Below are 19,566 nucleotides of genomic sequence, written 5' to 3' on the forward strand. Positions count from 1 at the left end.
CCACTACACCACAGAGGCGGACAAGTACATAATTTCGACTCTTAATTCACCTGCACAGATCATAGCTCTAATTATTGCACCACTATAATATTATTCGTTGGCTGAATGGTCCGCGTACTGGCCTTCGGTTTAGAGGGTCCCGGATTGGATTCCTGTCCAGGTCGGGGATTTTAAACTAAATTGGTTAATTCCAATGGCTAGAGGGTTCGGTGTGTGTGGCGTATTAAACATAAGAAATCATCCTAGGAAGGGCCCTGATTTTCACAGACATGCAGGTCGCCTAATAGGACGTCTACTAGAAAAAGACCTGCACCATTATTATTATTATTATTATTATTATTATTATTATTATTATTCATCAGATGGCTTTCTTCTTCTTCTTCTTCTTCTTAATCTATTTACCCTCCAGGGTCGGTTTTTCCCTCGGACTCAGCGAGGGATCCCACCTCTACCGCCTCAAGAGCAGTGTCCTGGAGCTTCAGACTTGGGTCGGGGGTACAACTGGGGAGAATGACCAGTACATCGCCCAGGCGGCCTCACCTGCTATGCTGAACAGGGGGCTTGTGGAGGGATGGGAGGATTGGATGGGACAGGCAAGGAAGAGTAAAGGAAGCGGCCGTGGTCTTAAGTTAGGTACCATCCCGGCATTTGCCTGGAGGAGAAGTGGGAAACCACGGAAAACGACTTCAAGGATGGCTGAGGTTGGAATCGAACCCACCTCTACTCAGTTGACCTCCCGAGGCTGAGTGGACCCCGTTCCAGCCCTCGTACCACTTTTCAAATTTCGTGGCAGAGCCGGGAATCGAATCCGGACCTCGGGGGGTGGCAGCTAACCACACTAACCACTACACCACAGAGTCGGACCATCAGATGTCTTTACAGATTAAAATATACAATGTCTGAAAGAAAATTATGAACAATATCATTACATTGACTATTGTTATTTGATACTAGCGAATGTACCCGTGCTTCGCTACGGTATTCTACATTGTATTCGAATATCGAAGTAAATAGTGTGCATGCAGTAAATAAGATTGTTTTAAAATTGCATGTCTCTTAGCGTTATCCGAGAAAGAGCATGGGGAGGTCCCCGTACGTTGTTTCCAATGTAAAGTGTTTGTTATGGATTTGTGATATAACGGCAGGCTCACTTGCCTACTGCCATTCACAATCGAGTTGGGAAGTTTACATTATAATTGCAGGCCCCATTGCCTACTATGCGCACAGAATCGATTTGGGGAGTTTTCGTTAAAATGGCATCCCCCTTTCCTACTTCCAGACAGATTACAGTTTTTATTATAATGGCAGGCAATTACCCTACTATCACTCGAAATTGAGTTGTGCAGTTATCATTATAATGTCAGGCCCATTTTCCTACTTCCAGCCAGCTTACTGCCAGTCACACCAAGTTGGTGAGTTTCCATCAAAATAGCAGGCCACTATGCCTAATGCCAGTCACATTTTAGATGAGGACATTTCTTTATAATGGCGGGCACCCTTGCCTACTGCCAAACACAATCGGGTAGGGGAGTTTTAAACAAAACTGCATGATCACTTGCCTTCTGCAAGTCAAATCGAGAAGTGAACTATTCATTACAATAGGGAACATGCATGATCCGGGGTTTCAATTATAAATATGCTAATCTCATTCAAAATTGCATGCAGAATTCAAAAATGTGATCAGAATGTACAAATAATAACTCCAAACATGATAAAAATCTATGAAAATGTCACGTCACGCAAGTACGCGATCTCATTGGCCTGACGTCATCGTACAGGTTGACTGAATTAGCAGATGAAATAACACATAGTGTGCTGTGAGAAGCAAGATACACTTCGCGTATTTCTACTTTACGTTAGTGTCTAGTATGGTTAAATTCGAGGTCTACACATTGGATAATAATCTGAGTGGTATATTTTAGACTTAAAATGAATCCTGCGCAGACAGTGAGGCAGAAAACTTATAAATGGTGAAGAGTTCCGATGTGCAATAGCACTTCGCATACCATACCAAACAAATTGTTTATAAACGTTCCAAAGACGCTAAAACTAGGGAGAAATGGATTTTGGCGAGCTGGAGAAATGCTGGTGATATATCGGAAAAGTCTACAGTTTATTTTTTTTTTTTGAAGATTTTAACGTAAGATGAATTTGTTTGAATTTTCAAATCACTTTTCCATGTCAGATGTTCTAGTGGTAAAACTTTAAATTTTAATGTATGATGCTTTATTTAAATGCTTCAATTACATCTTGGAATATGAAAGTAATAAACAGTGCATTAAATAATGCTGATTATTAAAGTATTCTCCAAACCTAACCTATGTTTTGGGTGATCCATGTCAAGATAATAAATCAGAGGGGTTATGAACCATTTTGACAGCTCTAATTCTACCAATATATCTTGGCATGGGACAGTTATGTATGTCTTTATTGAAGAGCTTAATTGGTAAAGAAATTTAGGCTTATCTAAATACTCTATAATGTAACAAAGAATAGGCGTGTACATCATGAAAGGAAAGAACGTGAATTTAACAAATGTATAACTCTACACAAAACCAATGCTTGTCTGTTGGGGTCTTATAGGTTAACAATGCTCAATTATAATAATTATCATCATATTAATGAAATAAATAACATAATTCCACACAGGTGAAAATAGTGATGTAGGTGTTTAAAATATTATCCAACTTAGCCTAAGTTTTAGGTTATACAAGCCAAGTCAATAAACCGAAGGGTAAAAATACCGCGCGAGTTGGCCGTGCGGTTAGGAGCGCGCAGCTGTGAGCTCGCATCCGGGAGATAGTGGGTTTTGAACCCCACTGCCGGCAGCCCTGAAGATGGTTTTCCGTGGTTTCCCATTTTCAAACCATGCAAATGCTGAGGCTGTACCTAAGGCCACGGCCGCTTTGTTCCCATTCCTAGGCCTTTCCTGTCCCATCGTCGGCATAAGACCTATATGTGACGGTGTGACGTAAAGCAAACAGCAAAAAAAAAAAATAAGAAAAAAAGTCACAGCACCCAAAGACATTCCTGTATTGAGCGACTAAAATGTCACCAGGACACTTTTCATTCCTGATATGCTCAGCTTGTTAAAAGCCAAATGTAATTAATGTTACTGGCTTCACGCCCCGCTAACTACTACTATGATTTTCGGAGACGCCGATGTGCAGGAATTTAGTCCTGCAGGAGTTATTTTACGTGCTAGTAAAGCTACCGACACGAGGCTGACGTATTTGAGTACCTTCAACTATCACCGGACTGAACCAGGATCGAACTTGCCAAGTTGGGGTCAGAAGGCCAGCACCTCAACAGTCTGAACCACTCAGCCCGACTTGTGAAAACTAGATGAAGTCATATTTATCTTTATCATGTTTAACTTTTTCCCTCCACAAAGATATTTAATTATCTTTCATGGGCCCCGGAAGTGGGTAGGCCAGTTGTCCCAACCATAAATATATATTTTTTGGGAATGATAGATTATAGCCCTATAGTACTATGATCTTTCTTTTCTTCTTTATTTCTTTCTGAATCAGTTTATCCTTAAGGGTTGGTTTTTTCTCGGACTCAGCGAGGGATTACACCTCTACCACTTCAAGGGCAGTGTCCTGAAACGTGAGACTTTGAGTATGGTGATGTAACTGGTGAGGAGGGCCATTACCTCGCCCAGGCGGCCTCACCTGTTATGCTCAACAGGGGCCTTGTTGGAGGATGGGAGGATCGGAAGGGATAGACAAGGAAGAGGGAAGGAAACGGCCGTGGCCTTAGGTGCCTGGAGGAGAAGTAGGAAAATACGAAAAACCACTTCGAGGATGGCTAAGGTGGGATTCGAGACCCTTCTACTCAGTTGACCTCCCGACGCTGAGTAGACCCCGTTCCAGCCCTCGTACTATTTGTTTTCAACTTTCATGGCAGAGCCGGGAATCGAAACCGGGCCTCCGGGAGTGGCACACATTAGCCACTACACCACAGAAGCGGACTAGTACTATAATGCTACTTATATGTTTATGTTAGTGCTGAGATCCGATTTCTTATTTTACTAATGCTGAAAGCCCGAAAATGTAATGTTATTCTTTAATAGGGGAATCAGTCTAGAAGGAAATGTTGAAAGTGATGTGATATCTATCCAGGTTCGTTGTTATCCTAATACTATGGGTTACAGTACATTGCACGTATATAAAAGACGCCACTTACAAACTTGCTTGTTATCCGCGAATTTCTGCGGCCACAAAAGTCACTATTTTTCAAGAATGATGACATTTACACATGATAGATTGTCTGATTGTGCTGTTTTGAACCTTTCTTCTGTCATTTTGAAGTTATTCGCGATCATGAATAATAATCAATCGGCTTTTAGTAACGGCTGATGCACAACGGCTGGTAGAGCTCCATGCGGTAATGGATCGTGACGTCACAGCGCGCCGCTTACGTCAGAGGCCGTTTCACTCGCCTTGCGGAAAGGCACTATTAAGTATTTTTTTAATGGTAGAAAACAAGGCAACATACCACAATGTAATACGTTTACGTACTATTTCATTGGTGTACTTTTCAAAAAAAAATATTTTTGAAAATGATGCATGTTCCCACCCTTACTAATGACAGTTACACAGGAGTTGGAGAAGGAACCCTTTCATACTGCCAGTCAAAGTCGGTGTGGGGAGTACTGATTACAATAGCAGACCCACCCTTTCTCGATCGCTAAAAATCGACATCAGTGAATATATATAGATCGATATACGAAAGTATATGCGTGTTTACAATATTGAAGACCTTCATTTACAGATTAACTGCTACTAAATGTACGTCATATCGACAAAGGATTATACCATAAGACACGCCGGATTTAGTGGCCTAAATGGCTGGTCCTATGATATGTCATCTATTCTTGGGTCAGATTGAGTTAGAAACGTGGAACAGGGTAACGTTCTTGTAAGATTATCTCACATTACATTACTTTTCGGATAATTATGTGACAGCTACATACATAGCATTTGGCTGATATATGGCTACTGGGTGGGCCAATTTTCGTGAAGAGTTTGATGATTCTGTATTTCATATAAGTAATCGAAGGTATGAATTATGCATGTGAAAATTCCAAATTGACTTAACATCCATTAATAGAGAAAAATCAAACGTAAAAGGGATACAGATACGGCAAAAAGTCATAAGACCAAGGTTGTAGATCATTCCAAATTGAACGGAGATCGTGCAATCTGTTATGTGATAGGAATTTCCGAAGGTCTGCACCATCATTAAAATTGCCTGCATATTTCGATATTCTTCGGGGATAAAAAGTGAAAAATGTAAAGATCTTGGATGTTTTCCGTTCGTTACAGGATAAAACGTATAATTTTGGCAGTTTCAATTATCTTCTTTTTCTTCTGGCAGATTATGCCGAAATCTGGATTTTGGGCGAGGCGGGTAAAAATTAGGACTTTCAGGAAACTAAACGAAAAATTATGCAGATGGTCATTATTACCCCTTAAACGGAAAGCTGTACGAAAATTTCGCCAAAATAGTCAGTGTAGAGGCACACAGTCGTTACGATTTGATTTATATAGATAAGGAATCTGCTCCATGTAAAACACCTTTTTGGCTATGTCCGCTGGACTTAACCTGCAAAACTGACCATTCATGATATCTCCCTTATTAATCCTCCTAACGAAAAAATGCACATGAAAAAAAGGTTTAGAGGTAGAATTCCATCACGTTTGGTCGATTTCCAGTCAGGTTGGTCTTGTTCTGTATATATTGTGGAAGAGTAAAATCACCATTTCGGTTCCCTATAAACCGCCAGTCCATTCCGGAACATGAAATGTTATTTACGTTTAAAACCTACCTTTGGACAGGTGGATGCTAAATATGAATTTTGGTTCGAATGTCTTCAGTAGTTTTCAAGTTGTAAGGAATACGCTTTACACGCACCCGCTCGTGAGTTAAGTCCGTTGGGACTTGTACAAAAAAACGGTCCGTTAATGATATCTCCCTTATTAATCCTCGTATCGAAATGATGCACATGAGAAAAAAGGTTTAGAAAAAAATTTCTGCCAAGGCAGGTAGATTTAAATTAACGTTGGTTGTGTATATTTTGTGGAAGTGCAAAATCACTGTTTCGGTTTCGTATAAACCCCCAGTCAGTTCAGGGATTTAGAAACAATATTTGCCCTAAAACCTATCAAGGACAGGTGTATTCTAAATATGAGTATTGGTGGAAATACATCCAGTAGTTTGTAGCACTCGCGTACATACGGCGTAATTAAGGAAGAAAATAATACAGTTAAGAGAGTTGAAAGTAATAGAAAATGGATTATAACTGAGGACAGCCGGATAACGACAAATATGTAAATGCCTAGTTAATGTATTGGAAAATAAAATGCCCCTCAATAAATTATGCTAGTGTGAGTTATGGATGTAATAAAACGGTAACAGAGGAGAAATTTAGGTCCATTGATTCCTAGGTAAACAAATAATAAGAAGATGACTAATATTGTTATTACTTAATCTATTCGAAGGCGGTTGTAACATCCAACGATATTCCGCCAATATCCCGCAGATAGGCCGATTGACGCCTCTCTTGCCTTCTACCCAAGGAACAACCACGAATTTAAAAGGATGATGAGGAAAATGGCGATACGTTAATTAGCTGCTGGCATTCTGTCAGAGACGTTGCCATGGTAACCTGTAGGTTCGTTGTCGGTCTGTCGGTCACTCAATGCAGAGCATGGTACCAGCAGAAAATTGTAAATTTCTCCGTCATGTAAAGAGTAAGGTAAATTATGAACATAACGAAAGTTGTTTATAATGAAGAGACGTTTCACGTACGGTAAACGAAGCTTACAGAAAATCAATAGTATAAGAGAAAATGGAGGAAAACCAGACCCCCCGTCTATTGAAATATTTTAAAATGATATGAATATTGAAACCTTCCACGGGATGAATACACTCTAAATATGAAGTTCAGTTGAGATCTATCGAGCCGTTTCGACGTGATGGTGGAAAAACCATTCTGGTTTTCCTATAAACCCCCGTCTATTCAAAGATTTTAAAATGATATGCATATCGACACCTTCCCCGGGATGAGTATACTCCAAATATGAAATTTGGTTGAGATCTATCCAGCCGTTTCGACGTGATGGTGGAAAAACCAATCTGGATTTCCTATAAACACCCCGTGTATTCAAAGTTTCTAAAATGACATGCATATCGAAACCTTCCCCGGGAGAACTATACTCTATATATGAAGTTTGGTTGAGATCTATCCAGCCGTGTCTACGTGATGGTCGAAAAACTATTCTGGTTTTCCTATAAACCCCCAGTCTATTCAAAGATTTTAAAATGATATGCATATCGAAACTTTCCCCGGGATGAGTATACTCTAAATATGAAATTTGGTTGAGATCTATCCAGCCGTTTCGACGTGATGGTGGAAAAATCATTCTGGTTTTCCTATAAACCCCCCGTGTATTCAAAGATTTTAAAATGATATGCATATCGAAACCTTCCCCGGGAGGAGTATACTCTAAATACGAAGTTTGGTTGAGATCTATCGAGCCGTTTCGACGTGATGGTGGAAAAACCATTCTGGTTTTCCTATAAACCCCCGTGTATTCAAAGATTTTAAAATGATATGCATATAAAAACCTTCCTCGGGATGAGTATACTCTAAATATGAAATTTGGTTGAGATCTATCCAGCCGTTTCGACGTGATGGTGGAAAAACCAATCTGGTTTTCCTATAAACACCCCGTGTATTCAAAGTTTCTAAAATGACATGCATATAGAAACCTTCCCCGGGAGGACTATACTCTATATATGAAGTTTGGTTGAGATCTATCCAGCCGTGTCTACGTGATGGTCGAAAAACCATTCTGGTTTTCCTATAAACCCCCCGTGTATTCAAAGATTTTGAAAGGATATGCATATCGAAACCTTCCCCGGGAGGAGTATACTCTAAATATGAAGTTTAGTTGAGACCTATCGAGCCGTTTCGACGTGCTGGTGGAAAAACCATTCTGGTTTTCCTATAAACCCCCGTCTATTCAAAGATTTTAAAATGATATGCATATCGAAACTTTCCCCGGGTTGAGTATACTCTAAATATGAAATTCGGTTGAGATCTATCCAGCCGTGTCTACGTGATGGTCGAAAAACCATTCTGGTTTTCCTATAAACCCCCCGTGTATTCAAAGATTTAAAAATGATATGCATATCGAAACCTTCCCCGGGATGAGTATACTCTAAATATGAAATTTGTTTGAGATCTATCCAGGCGTTTCGACGCGATGGTGGAAAAACCATTCTGGTTTTCCTATAAACGCCCCGTGTATTCAAAGATTTTAAAATGATATGCATATCGAAACCTTCCCCGGGAGGAGTATACTCTAAATATGAAATTTGGTTGAGATCTATCCGGCCGTTTCTACGTGATGGTGGAAAAAACCATTCTGGTTTTCCTATAAACCCCCGTCTATTCAATGATTTTAAAATGATATGCATATCGAAACCTTCCCCGGGAGGAGTATACTCTAAATATTAAGTTTAGTTGAGATCTATCGAGCCGTTTCGACGTGATGGTGAAAAAACCATTCTGGTTTTCCTATAAACCCCCGTCTATTCAAAGATTTAAAAATGTTATGCATATCGAAACCTTCCCCGGGATAAGTATACTCTAAATATGAAATTTGGTTGAGATCTATCCAGCCGTTTCGACGTGATGGTGGAAAAACCATTCTGGGTTTCCTATAAACCCCCCGTGTATTCAAAGATTTTAAAATGATATGCATATCGAAACCTTCCCCGGGAGGAGTATACTCTATATATGAAATTTGGTTGAGATCTATCGAGCCGTTTCGACGTGATGGTGGAAAAACCATTCTGGTTTTCCTATAAATCCCCCGTGTATTCAAAGATTTTAAAATGATATGCATATCGAAACCTTCCCCGGGAGGAGTATACTCTAAATATGAAGTTTGGTTGAGATCTATCCAGCCGTTTCGACGTGATGGTGGAAAAACCATTTTGGTTTTCCTATAAACCCAACGTGTTTTCAAAGAGTTTAAAATGATATGCACATCAAAACCTTCCCCGGGAGGAGTATACTCTAAATATGAAGTTTGGTTGAGATCTATCCAGCCGTTTCGACGTGATGGTGGAAAAACCATTGTGGTTTTCCTATAAACCCCCGTCTATTCAATGATTTTAAAATGATATGCATATCGAAACTTTCCCCGGGATGAGTATACTCTAAATATGAAATTTGGTTGAGATCTATCCAGCCGTTTCGACGTGATGGTGGAAAAATCATTCTGGTTTTCCTATAAACCCCCCGTGTATTAAAAGATTTTAAAATGATATGCATATCGAAACCTTCCCCGGGAGGAGTATACTCTAAATACGAAGTTTGGTTGAGATCTATCCAGCCGTTTCGACGTGATGGTGGAAAAACCATTCTGGTTTTCCTATAAACCCCCCGTGTATTCAAAGATTTTAAAATGATATGCATATCGAAACCTTCCCCGGGAGGAGTATACTCTAAATATGAAGTTTGGTTGAGATCTATCCAACCGTTTCGACGTGATGGTGGAAAAACCATTCTGGTTTTCCCATAAACCCCCCGTGTATTCAAAGATTTTAAAATGATATGCATATCGAAACCTTCCCCGGGATGAGTATACTCTAAATATGAAGTTTGGTTGAGATCTATCCAGCCGTTTCGACGTGATGGTGGAACAGACAAACAGACAAACAGACAGACAGACAAACAGATACAATTTTATTTATATAGATTCTCTGTACATACGCTTATTCAGAGAAAAAACACTTTCCCCTTAAGGAGGTTGCCCTGAGGACAAAGTACGCTAAGTACATTTAGCATATGACCATATAAATCAAATAAATAATGAACCATTCAAGGCTTCAATACCAATATAAATGGTCCGTTATTGGACATTATAAATTTTCCAGCTAACTCATTCCTGGTTGCCAGCGTTTTGCACCCGTGTGCCAGGCTGGGCTCATTAGTTGGTACCTTAACACACCTACCAAGATGCATGGCTAGTTACGTGGTGCCTCCTATTTTGAAGGTCATGATTTCTATTATAGGCTCAGTCGGTTGGCGTTAAGATTTTTAATTGTGAGAGACCCTATAAATACATTACTGTCACACTGAAGTACCCAATTTAGGCATATTTTCAGAATAAAAACGTTTTAAAACTATTACCGATTTATCGAGGTTAAAGTAATGTTAATACACCCTCTTGGAATGATTATTTATGTCCAGTAACCATTTGTGAGGTCTACCTTAAAGACATGTGTGTAAAATGAGCCTTTGATGATGATATGCGTCATGTGTATCAAACTTAATTTCTTACCTGTATAACGTCGCAATCAGTCAAAGGCATTTATGTTGACAATCGGGTTGCAGTGAGAATTGATGCTAGAATGAGTTCTTGGTTCAGGGGTTAGACAAGGCTGTAATAATTTACTTTTGTTGTACGTAGTTTACATGGATCATCTGCTTAAAGGTGGCAGGGAGGGATTCAGTTTGGTGGAAATGTAGTAAGCAATCTGGCCTATGCTGACGACTTCGTCTTAATGACAGATTGTGCTGAAAGCCTGTAGTCTAATGTCTTGGACTTTAAAATAGGTGCAATGAGTATGGTATGAAAATCAGCCTTTCTAAGACTAAATTGATGTCAGTAGGTAAGAAAAACAAGGGAATTTAATGTCCGATTGGTGATACAAAGCTGGAACAGGTAGATAATTTCAAGTACTTAGGATGTGTGCTCTTCCAGGATGGCAATATAGTAAGTGAGATTGAATCAAGGTGCAGTAAAGCTAATGCAGTGAGCTCGCAGTTTCGATCAACAGTATTCTGTAAGAAGGAAGTCAGCTCCCGGACGAAACTATTTCCATCGGTCTGTTTTCAGACCAACTTTGCTTTACGGGAATGAAAGCTGGGTGGACTCACGATATCTTATTAATAAGTTAGGAGTAAAAGACATGAAAGTAGTGAGATTGATTGCTGGTACAAATAGGGGGAACAATTGCAACAGAGTACTCGACGTGAGAAAATAAAGTTAGGAATGAACACGATGGATGAAGCTGTACGCATAAACCAGCTTCGATAGTGGGGTCAAGTGAGGCGAATGAAGGAGGGTAGGGTACTTAGTAGAACAATGGACTCTGTTATGGAGGGTAAGAGAAGTAGAGGGAGACCAAGACGACGATGGTTAGACTCAGTTTCTAACGATTTAAAGATAAGAGGTATAGAACTAAATGAGGCCACAGAACTAGTTGCAAATAGAAGATTGTGGCGACGTTTAGTAAATTCACACATGCTTGCAGACTGAACGGTGAACGGCATAACGGTCTATAATAAAGACATATGTATAACGTCAAACTAATTCGTTTTCAGTGACAACAGATCAGGAAAAGAACGAATTTTATACTAAGGACAACCCCAGCATATGCGTCAAAACTAGAAACAACATACCTATGGTGGAGTGTGAACTCTAGTGTACAGTTACACAACTAGTACCACGCAGCCTTGCTACTGAACGAATGTACTTGTACAGTTACTGTTTCCAGTCTACATTAAAGACTAACCTTTCATACAATAAAGGTATAATGGTCGAATTGTTATTAATGATTCCGCTACTATTTTGTGCTACTCTCTTAATAAATACTACTACTACTGCTACTACAGTACTATTACTGATACTCTTACTAATAATAATAATAATTATTATTATTATTATAACAATATTTTGTACGCAGGTATTTTCTACAGCTTCAAGACGCATGTCTAGCACAATTTCTCACTAACTTACATGCATCATGCTCATCTACTCTGCTTTTTTTCACCGTCACTATTCTTCTGCCATCAGAATATTCTCTTTCAATACATCTATGTTCCATGCTAATAAATGACAATGTAATTTGCATGCGGAATGCGATGTTAATAAATTTTACTACACTACCTTCTCTGAACATCTACTGTACACAGGTTATATTCATTAACGTCAGTATTGTTTTTCAAGAAAATCGCAGACTTGCGAGGGAAAAACACAAATTTGTTAATGTTCCTGTATATACCCTATCGGGAGTTAGTGACATATGTTCCTGCAGACTACGTACTGTGAAAGATTCAATGGGCGTATTCGTAAATATAGGCGTCGCTTATCGTCTCTTTTAACTGTTGTGTTCAAGCATTATTTCCGCAGAAAGAGTTCTTGAACTTTAAAAAATTACATTTATTTTCTAGTTGGTCTACTGTACGAAAATTATTACATACATCTTCTCCTGATTGTTTCAGGTAAGGTCCTGGTTACGTTGAAGAAAAGAAAATCATATTGGTAAGTAAGAGACTGTATGAAACAAACAGATAAATATAAGACTATATACATCGAGTAAAATAACAGAATAATAATTACTCGCAGAAACGAAGCGTTATGACAGCATCATTTGACAATAAGTTGGAAATATTAGGTCAGGAAGAATGTGAGCTATACGTCGTGCATTCGTAAACCTTATAACTCAATTAAGAAACATTATACCGTGGGTTAAGGAGCAATATAACGTATCTGACAATGCTGTTCCTATTCATTATTTTCCTTAAGACTGGTCATACCTATAAACTACATATGGAATTGTAGTCCATCAGAACAGTTTTCGCTGTGTTCCTTTTCTTATGCATGTGTCTAAATCAGGGCCTCTCAAGGAAAAGTGAACCTCATCGTAGCGTACTATAGGAATGTATGTTTGAATAATGTACTTACGCACTCCTACAGTACGTTCATTTTCTTTTACACTTATCGTCTCTGTTATTCAAGCATTATTTCCGCAGAAATATTTCTTGAACTTTGTGTGTATGGTGTAGGAAGTGTATGGTAAGATTAGATACGTCATAGAGCAGGGGGGGGGGTACGATAAAATAGATGGATAATTGCCGGAATATTCGAAATAAAGAGGTGGAACCATATGAGTATTTATAGGACCGTTTGATATCAGAGGGGATCCGTGAACGTACAAAGGAATGTTTCAACGATCATTAAATTTAATTAATAACAATCATGAGTGTTTTAACATGGAACAATATGCTTTTTTAACAGAAAATAAGGACATTAAGAACAGTTTGAACTGTAATGTACATACGACTAATAAATTACCTGGGGCCGATGACCTTCGATGTTAGGCCCCTTAAAACAACAAGCATCATCATCAATAAATTACCTCACCGGCAGGATAAATGCGATCGAAGAATAAGTAATAAGAGGTAATGATCGAAAGGCTAGCACATCTTTAGAGAAAATTTACATTTAAAATATTTGACAATAACAATGATAGAATAATAAGGCCTAGGTACCTGAAAACACGAAAGATCCATAACCAGAGGGGTAAAGTTCCCTTTTTCAAATAATAAAAGAGAACTGATCATTTAAATACTCACAATGAATAAATAACGGAGAATTAGGGAATTTACTGTAAGATCCAAACAAGTTCCAAAGAGAAATGTCACACACTGTTTACGGGAGCATCCATGACACAACAGTCCAGGCAACTTGAACACACACAATATAGATGTTCGAACAGTTCAAAAAAAAATAATAAGATCATAGCTCATAAGTTCGGTGCATCGGCACGACAGGCAAAGTCATTAGAGTTCAATGTCATTAGAGTTCTATATGCATGGGAGGCGTGACTAGTCTTAAGGGAACTAATGGATCGGAAGAGCATTGTCAGATATGTGATATCGTTTCATAACCTGCGATATATATTGTAGTCATAATACTTTTCAGGTTAGCCTACTTTCTCTTCAGTACTGTCCTAGATAGACTAGAGAAATATTTTGAAAACTTGTTCAATATATATCAAATGCAGTGCCATTTAGAAATGTAGAAGGAAGATAATAAATATTAAAAATAAGAACGTCTGTGCTAATAGAAAGTGACAATGAAAATATACTATATTTCATGTTAAACTTCACACTTTAAACGAATTAATTTGTAAAACGTCGTGTAATTTTCTGGCCACATTTAATTCAGAAATTAAGAATATTCTTGTAGTGTTTATGAAAGTGAAATACTTTGGATTACTGAAAACCTTAACCTCATCACAGGCCTTTAAACACAGTACTTGTGATATTAAGCGAGAGTAATATCGTTCGCCACTTTAAACATCTTCAGGTATATTTCTAAGTTATTTTGTAGGTTTTTCTTCACCAGGATATCAATTAGAAAGTGTGTCAGTTTCAAACTGAATTTTATACTGATATTACTAAAAGTAAAATTCCTTTTCTTATAATTTATCATTTAATATTCAAATTCCTATATTACTAGTGACGTATCTGAATTCGCAAGATACCTTGCTCGGAATCCCATCAATCACATTCCTCAGACTATGTTACACACAAAAACTCGTGTGCTCGTACTTCACCTAAATGTTACAGGGACCGTTCCCTGTTGCTTCATTCAATTGTATGAGATAATGAACTCATGATAAAAATTTCACTCAGTTCCTTTTTCCATTAGTAAGTTATAATGCAACTGAAAAAATAAATCTGGATTGTTTAATACAGGCTTTAACTACATTAACATCATCTGATCAAAAATATTTGGACCTCTACTGTCTACCAAATATGTATGTCTACTCCTTAGTCCCCTTTCCTAGTATGGAGTTAGGGATGAGTTGAGATGAAACTCTAGGCATGTGTTTTTGACCAGATGCCATTTCTGACGCCGATCTCAGTTGAGGAGCAAATGAAAATGAATTGTATGATGGTGAATGAAGTTCTGGCATAGACTTCTTGTTCATTAATGCTTACTTTGCTGTTTGTGATTTAAAGTCGTACTAGCACATCGAAGATTTCCAGTGATAGAATAGGAATACGATTTGAGAGGTGAAAATGGGAAGCCACGGAAAACTTTCAGCCCCGCCGACGGTGGGATTCGAGCCCACCATGTCCCGAATGCATATACAGCACGCAACTGATCAAAATGATCGTGTACGCTACCATCTTTAACTTGACTTGTAGCACTACGGGACGACCAAGTCCCTTTCATGAAAATCGCCGCTCCCAAACTCTCCCATCTGACTGGCGCATTGCATAGGGTGATTCAGCACCCCAAACCATGCGTCACCAGTAGTACACAAACCAGTTCTAGCTCTATTTACACCACCGAACGCAGTGTTGATCGTTCACCAGTGACGTATTACACCATACCAGACGTCAGATGGGAGATCCAAGCTTAATAATGCAACAGCGTAACCTGACAAACAACCACGGATGAGATATCGAAGAGCGGCCCAAACTGCCAACACGGGCTTCGAACCACCCTCCTCCTACTTTCTGTGCTAGCCTCTGCAACTCGAGCACTTGGTGATAGGGGGTGGTTACGTTCGAGAAAATAAAAAAAGAAAAAGTCTTAATATGGTGTCTTATCTAATGTGAAAGTAGGATTTCTGGGTTAAGTATTTACTGGATACTGCTTAGCACTGCTAGAAATTACAAGAATGATGTAATAGGGTCACGAATACAAATTTATTCTGACTTGTGACATAAGAAAAAGATGAACACTATTACAATAAACTCTTCGCACACGAAGGGAGGAAGAAAGGAAATACGCAGAATAAATCGACTCGCCTGAAGGGGTTTCACTGATCTAATTCAGCATAAACTTCTTTTAGCAAATGGGTACAACCGAAGTCTGGTGATTAACATCATCTCTCATTCCATCATTAATTTAATTGCTACGGTCGATCACCACCGTATGACTTGAGAATATGTCCCCTGCATAAAACATTCTATTATTAGCACGTAATTGACCGGTACATAGTTAATACATGAGAAAAGTATTGAAATAACAAAGAAGAAAACACATAACACTGAGAAACATCCCCGGAATATCCACAGCCCTGACACAAAGACACACAACGATTAACATCCGTTCTGTTTGAACTCAAAGAAATACACACTACACACTGAACACAGTCACATGTACACTTTATGCATAAATGCATTTAAGAAAGACATGGATATCACTTTGTTCTGCTCCCGGCGAAAGCTTAATGCAAGCCTGTGCAGGCCGGCTCATTCTGACCTGGGTTCGAACCGGGCTCCTTCTGACTGAGATATATATATATCTGAAAGTCCCTAGATATCCGTTGCCTGATACTACGGGATATTGGGCGATATATAACTATTTTTTAACTACCATCTAAATTATCGGGATATTATTTAACACAAGTGTTCTTGAAACGAAACCATTGAAAAAAAAGACAGTATAAAATCCAAGGGTCCATAGCTTTCAACTTCGATACATAGCAGTCTACGGGAAGAAGGGAACGCCGGGAGAATGTCACTCGTCGCGGTCCCATTCATGAGCCAAGGCGGACCATAACCAAATTACAGCCATTATTTCACTTCCTAGGATACACTAATTATCACCCAGTTCATTTGTTTATTCCATTTACTTAATATGACCACAGACTTCCCAAGAAATATTATTACTTTATTCTCTATTCTCTCATCCTTCACGTCGATTTTCTTGGGGCAATATAACATTCGAATTCCTCATTTCTCTTCTCATCTTGGACTATTTTGGGCGTTCGGCCCTCTAATTACTTCTCATACCGCGTATCCTAGTTTCTTGGGCATAAGGTTATCATTATTCCTTTTCCAAGCCTTCATATTTCCCTTTGCTCAGCGTGAAAATTCTGACCACTCTTCAAGCATCCGGTACCACCGCACTTCACATTGGTTACGGACAACAAAGAACACTCCAGACAGATTCTGGCAAAATAATCGACAATCAAGGGAAATTTGCATATTTTCCATAAAATAATTTACCTGAATAACACAGTTTGTATCTCTCTCAGTCAGGACTCTTCTCTCTTGGTGTCCATGCCTTAATAGTACGTATCAGCTACGCATGCATTGTCTAAATGACCTGTGAGCTCCCGGGCTCCTACGACAACCAGATTGAACATTAATAGGAACTTCTTGGACATGGTATCCCTCGTTCATCACTCACTATTGTTTCCAACCTACCTTAGAGTAACTCAAAATACTACTTTATCCTTGTTTCTCATACTTGCTAGGATATTATTCATTATTGACAGTAAACTACTCCTAACGAAAGACTTATCAAAAGGAGAGAAATGGATGGTCCTGAGTGTCAGCTCTCTTAACTTTCTGTTAACATGAAAAAACAAAAATCTAATTCCATATTAGGACATGCAATATTTACAAAATTTATGTATTAAGAAAGAAACCCCTACATTCTATCATTCCGGTTATGCTTTATCGTGCCAAGAAGTAAAATGGCATCAACTCATCTGTATGGTGGTTGTTTTCCCTTCCACGGGAATCCCATGGCAGGGTTCTACTCGTCCATCTTCTCTGCGCTGTAGATGAGAATAGCAGCCTTTGAACCTGGTCTGCAACAGTCCACCATCCTGGTTGGCTCGTTCAACTGCTACAAACTTTGAAGTAATCCAATTGGTATCAGCTCCAGAACTCGTCACACGTTCCCTTTGTCTACGAAACACACACAGAATTTACACAAGATTTTCCCTTATGTGGGCAGGTCACTCTAATCAAGGGCGGCACGCTTTACACCGCGAGTTGGGTGACTCATAAGGCTTGAGAAACCCAGACTCTGAATAGCGGATTGTCCTTGTCGACGCTATTCTACCGCCGACTGTTACTGCTCCGAATTAGATACCACTAATTTGCGAATAGCGCGCACTAATTTATGCCGGCATTGTTCATAGCCGACTCCCGCGATTCCTTGCGGCCTACTCAATTTATGCACATCACTGAGACACTTGCCTAAGCTCGACTGACTGTTTTTCAAATTCCTAACACACAGTTCACAAGGTTATAAAATTTACTGTCGCGGTGAGCACTCACTTCGTCTAAGTAAATGCTCTATATACTGTTCTCAGCGAGCGTCAGGGTCGGCCTTATATTGTCAACTCGCTGGTCATTGGGGTAGAGGGGCCTCTTTCACGCTTAATTAAGGAAGTCGGCTCCGTTAATAACTGGAGTTTAAGACATTTAAAGGGTGCATATTGTAGACCTCGATTCCCTCTTCCAATCGAGCGAAATATGATCGCAATCCGATCGGCAGTTCTTAAGTAATCAAGCTTCCGCCACTAATTAGCTCACTTGTGTACCTTCGAAGAAGGGGCTAACTTTGGGCGCAATTCCTGGCGGTAGATGCCCTCCATTCACACGTGTTAGCAATACATTACAGATGGACATCTGGTGACCTCAATTCGCCCCATGTCTGGAATACACAGAAAATTCAGCTCTATTCATTGGTGTGCCTCACATATTTTTTCTATGTCTGGATCAAAATATCACATAATTTTACGCGCGAAAATTCCACGTTGGCACCCGTGAAACGTGCATGATAAACAGGAAGTTTCTTCTGTTCGTGTGCAACCCTGTAAACTAGGCCGCACCTCTGGGCGTATTACACTGTCGTTGCGTCGCGTCTTATCTCCAACTCCTGTCTCACACTTGAAAGCGCTTTTTCTCGCAGGCTTGGCTTCAGGCACACATTTCCATTGTTTGTCTGGCTACCTTCCGTGAGTTCTGACCACACGCCGCTCGAGTCCCGGTGATGTTCCTTTTGTTCAACATGCTACTAAGAACGCGATTTCTGAAGTAATTTTAATAGGATGAAAAGGTACAGATGCTGTCAGTGAGGATATTTTACGGTTTCAGTATGTATAATACACAGGCGGAAAAAGTATCCTAACACTATGAAATAAGGAATGTAGAACTGAGAAATTTTGGCAATGTATTTGTCGAGGTAACATATGTAATATATGTAATTGATTAAAGGTACAGGACTACGGGTTAATATCCGCGCGAAGAAAGCCATCGCAAATGTTCCATGCTGGTCCATTAATAACCGCTGTAATCGCCTGAACGTTGAATGCAGGCATGTAAACGAGCATGCATTGTGTCGTTCAGGTGACGGATGTTAGCTTGTGGGATGGAGTTCCATGCCTGTTGCACTTGTTCGGTCAATACAGGGACGGTTAATGCCGGTTGTGGATGTTGCTAGAGTTGTCGCCAATGATGTCCCATACGTGCTCGATTGGGGACACATCGGGGATCGTGCACGCCAAGGTAACATTGCGACACTCTGTAGAGCATGTTGGGTTACAACAGCGGCATGGGGGCGTGCATTATCCTGTTGGAAAACGCCCCCGGGGATGCTGTTGATGAATGGCAGCACAACAGGTCGAATCACCAGACCTATGTGGATCAGCGGTAGAGTGTCGGCCTCCGGATCCCAAGATAGCGGGTTCAAACCCGGCAGAGGTAGTCGGATTTTTGAAGGGCGGAAAAAAGTCCATTCGGCACTCCATGTCGTACGATGTCGGCATGTAAAAGATCTCTGGTGACACATTTGGTGTTTACCCGACAAAATTCATTAAATCTCAACCATAGACGCCCAAGAGAGTTTCGGTTTACTCGGTCTGCCATCTAGTGGTTGCCTAGAGTAAAACGGAACGTCGAAATTGACGAGCCGACAGCCAGATGGCGTT

This window comes from Anabrus simplex, chromosome 1 (genome assembly GCF_040414725.1).
Source record: "Anabrus simplex isolate iqAnaSimp1 chromosome 1, ASM4041472v1, whole genome shotgun sequence".
Taxonomy (NCBI): domain Eukaryota; kingdom Metazoa; phylum Arthropoda; class Insecta; order Orthoptera; family Tettigoniidae; genus Anabrus; species Anabrus simplex.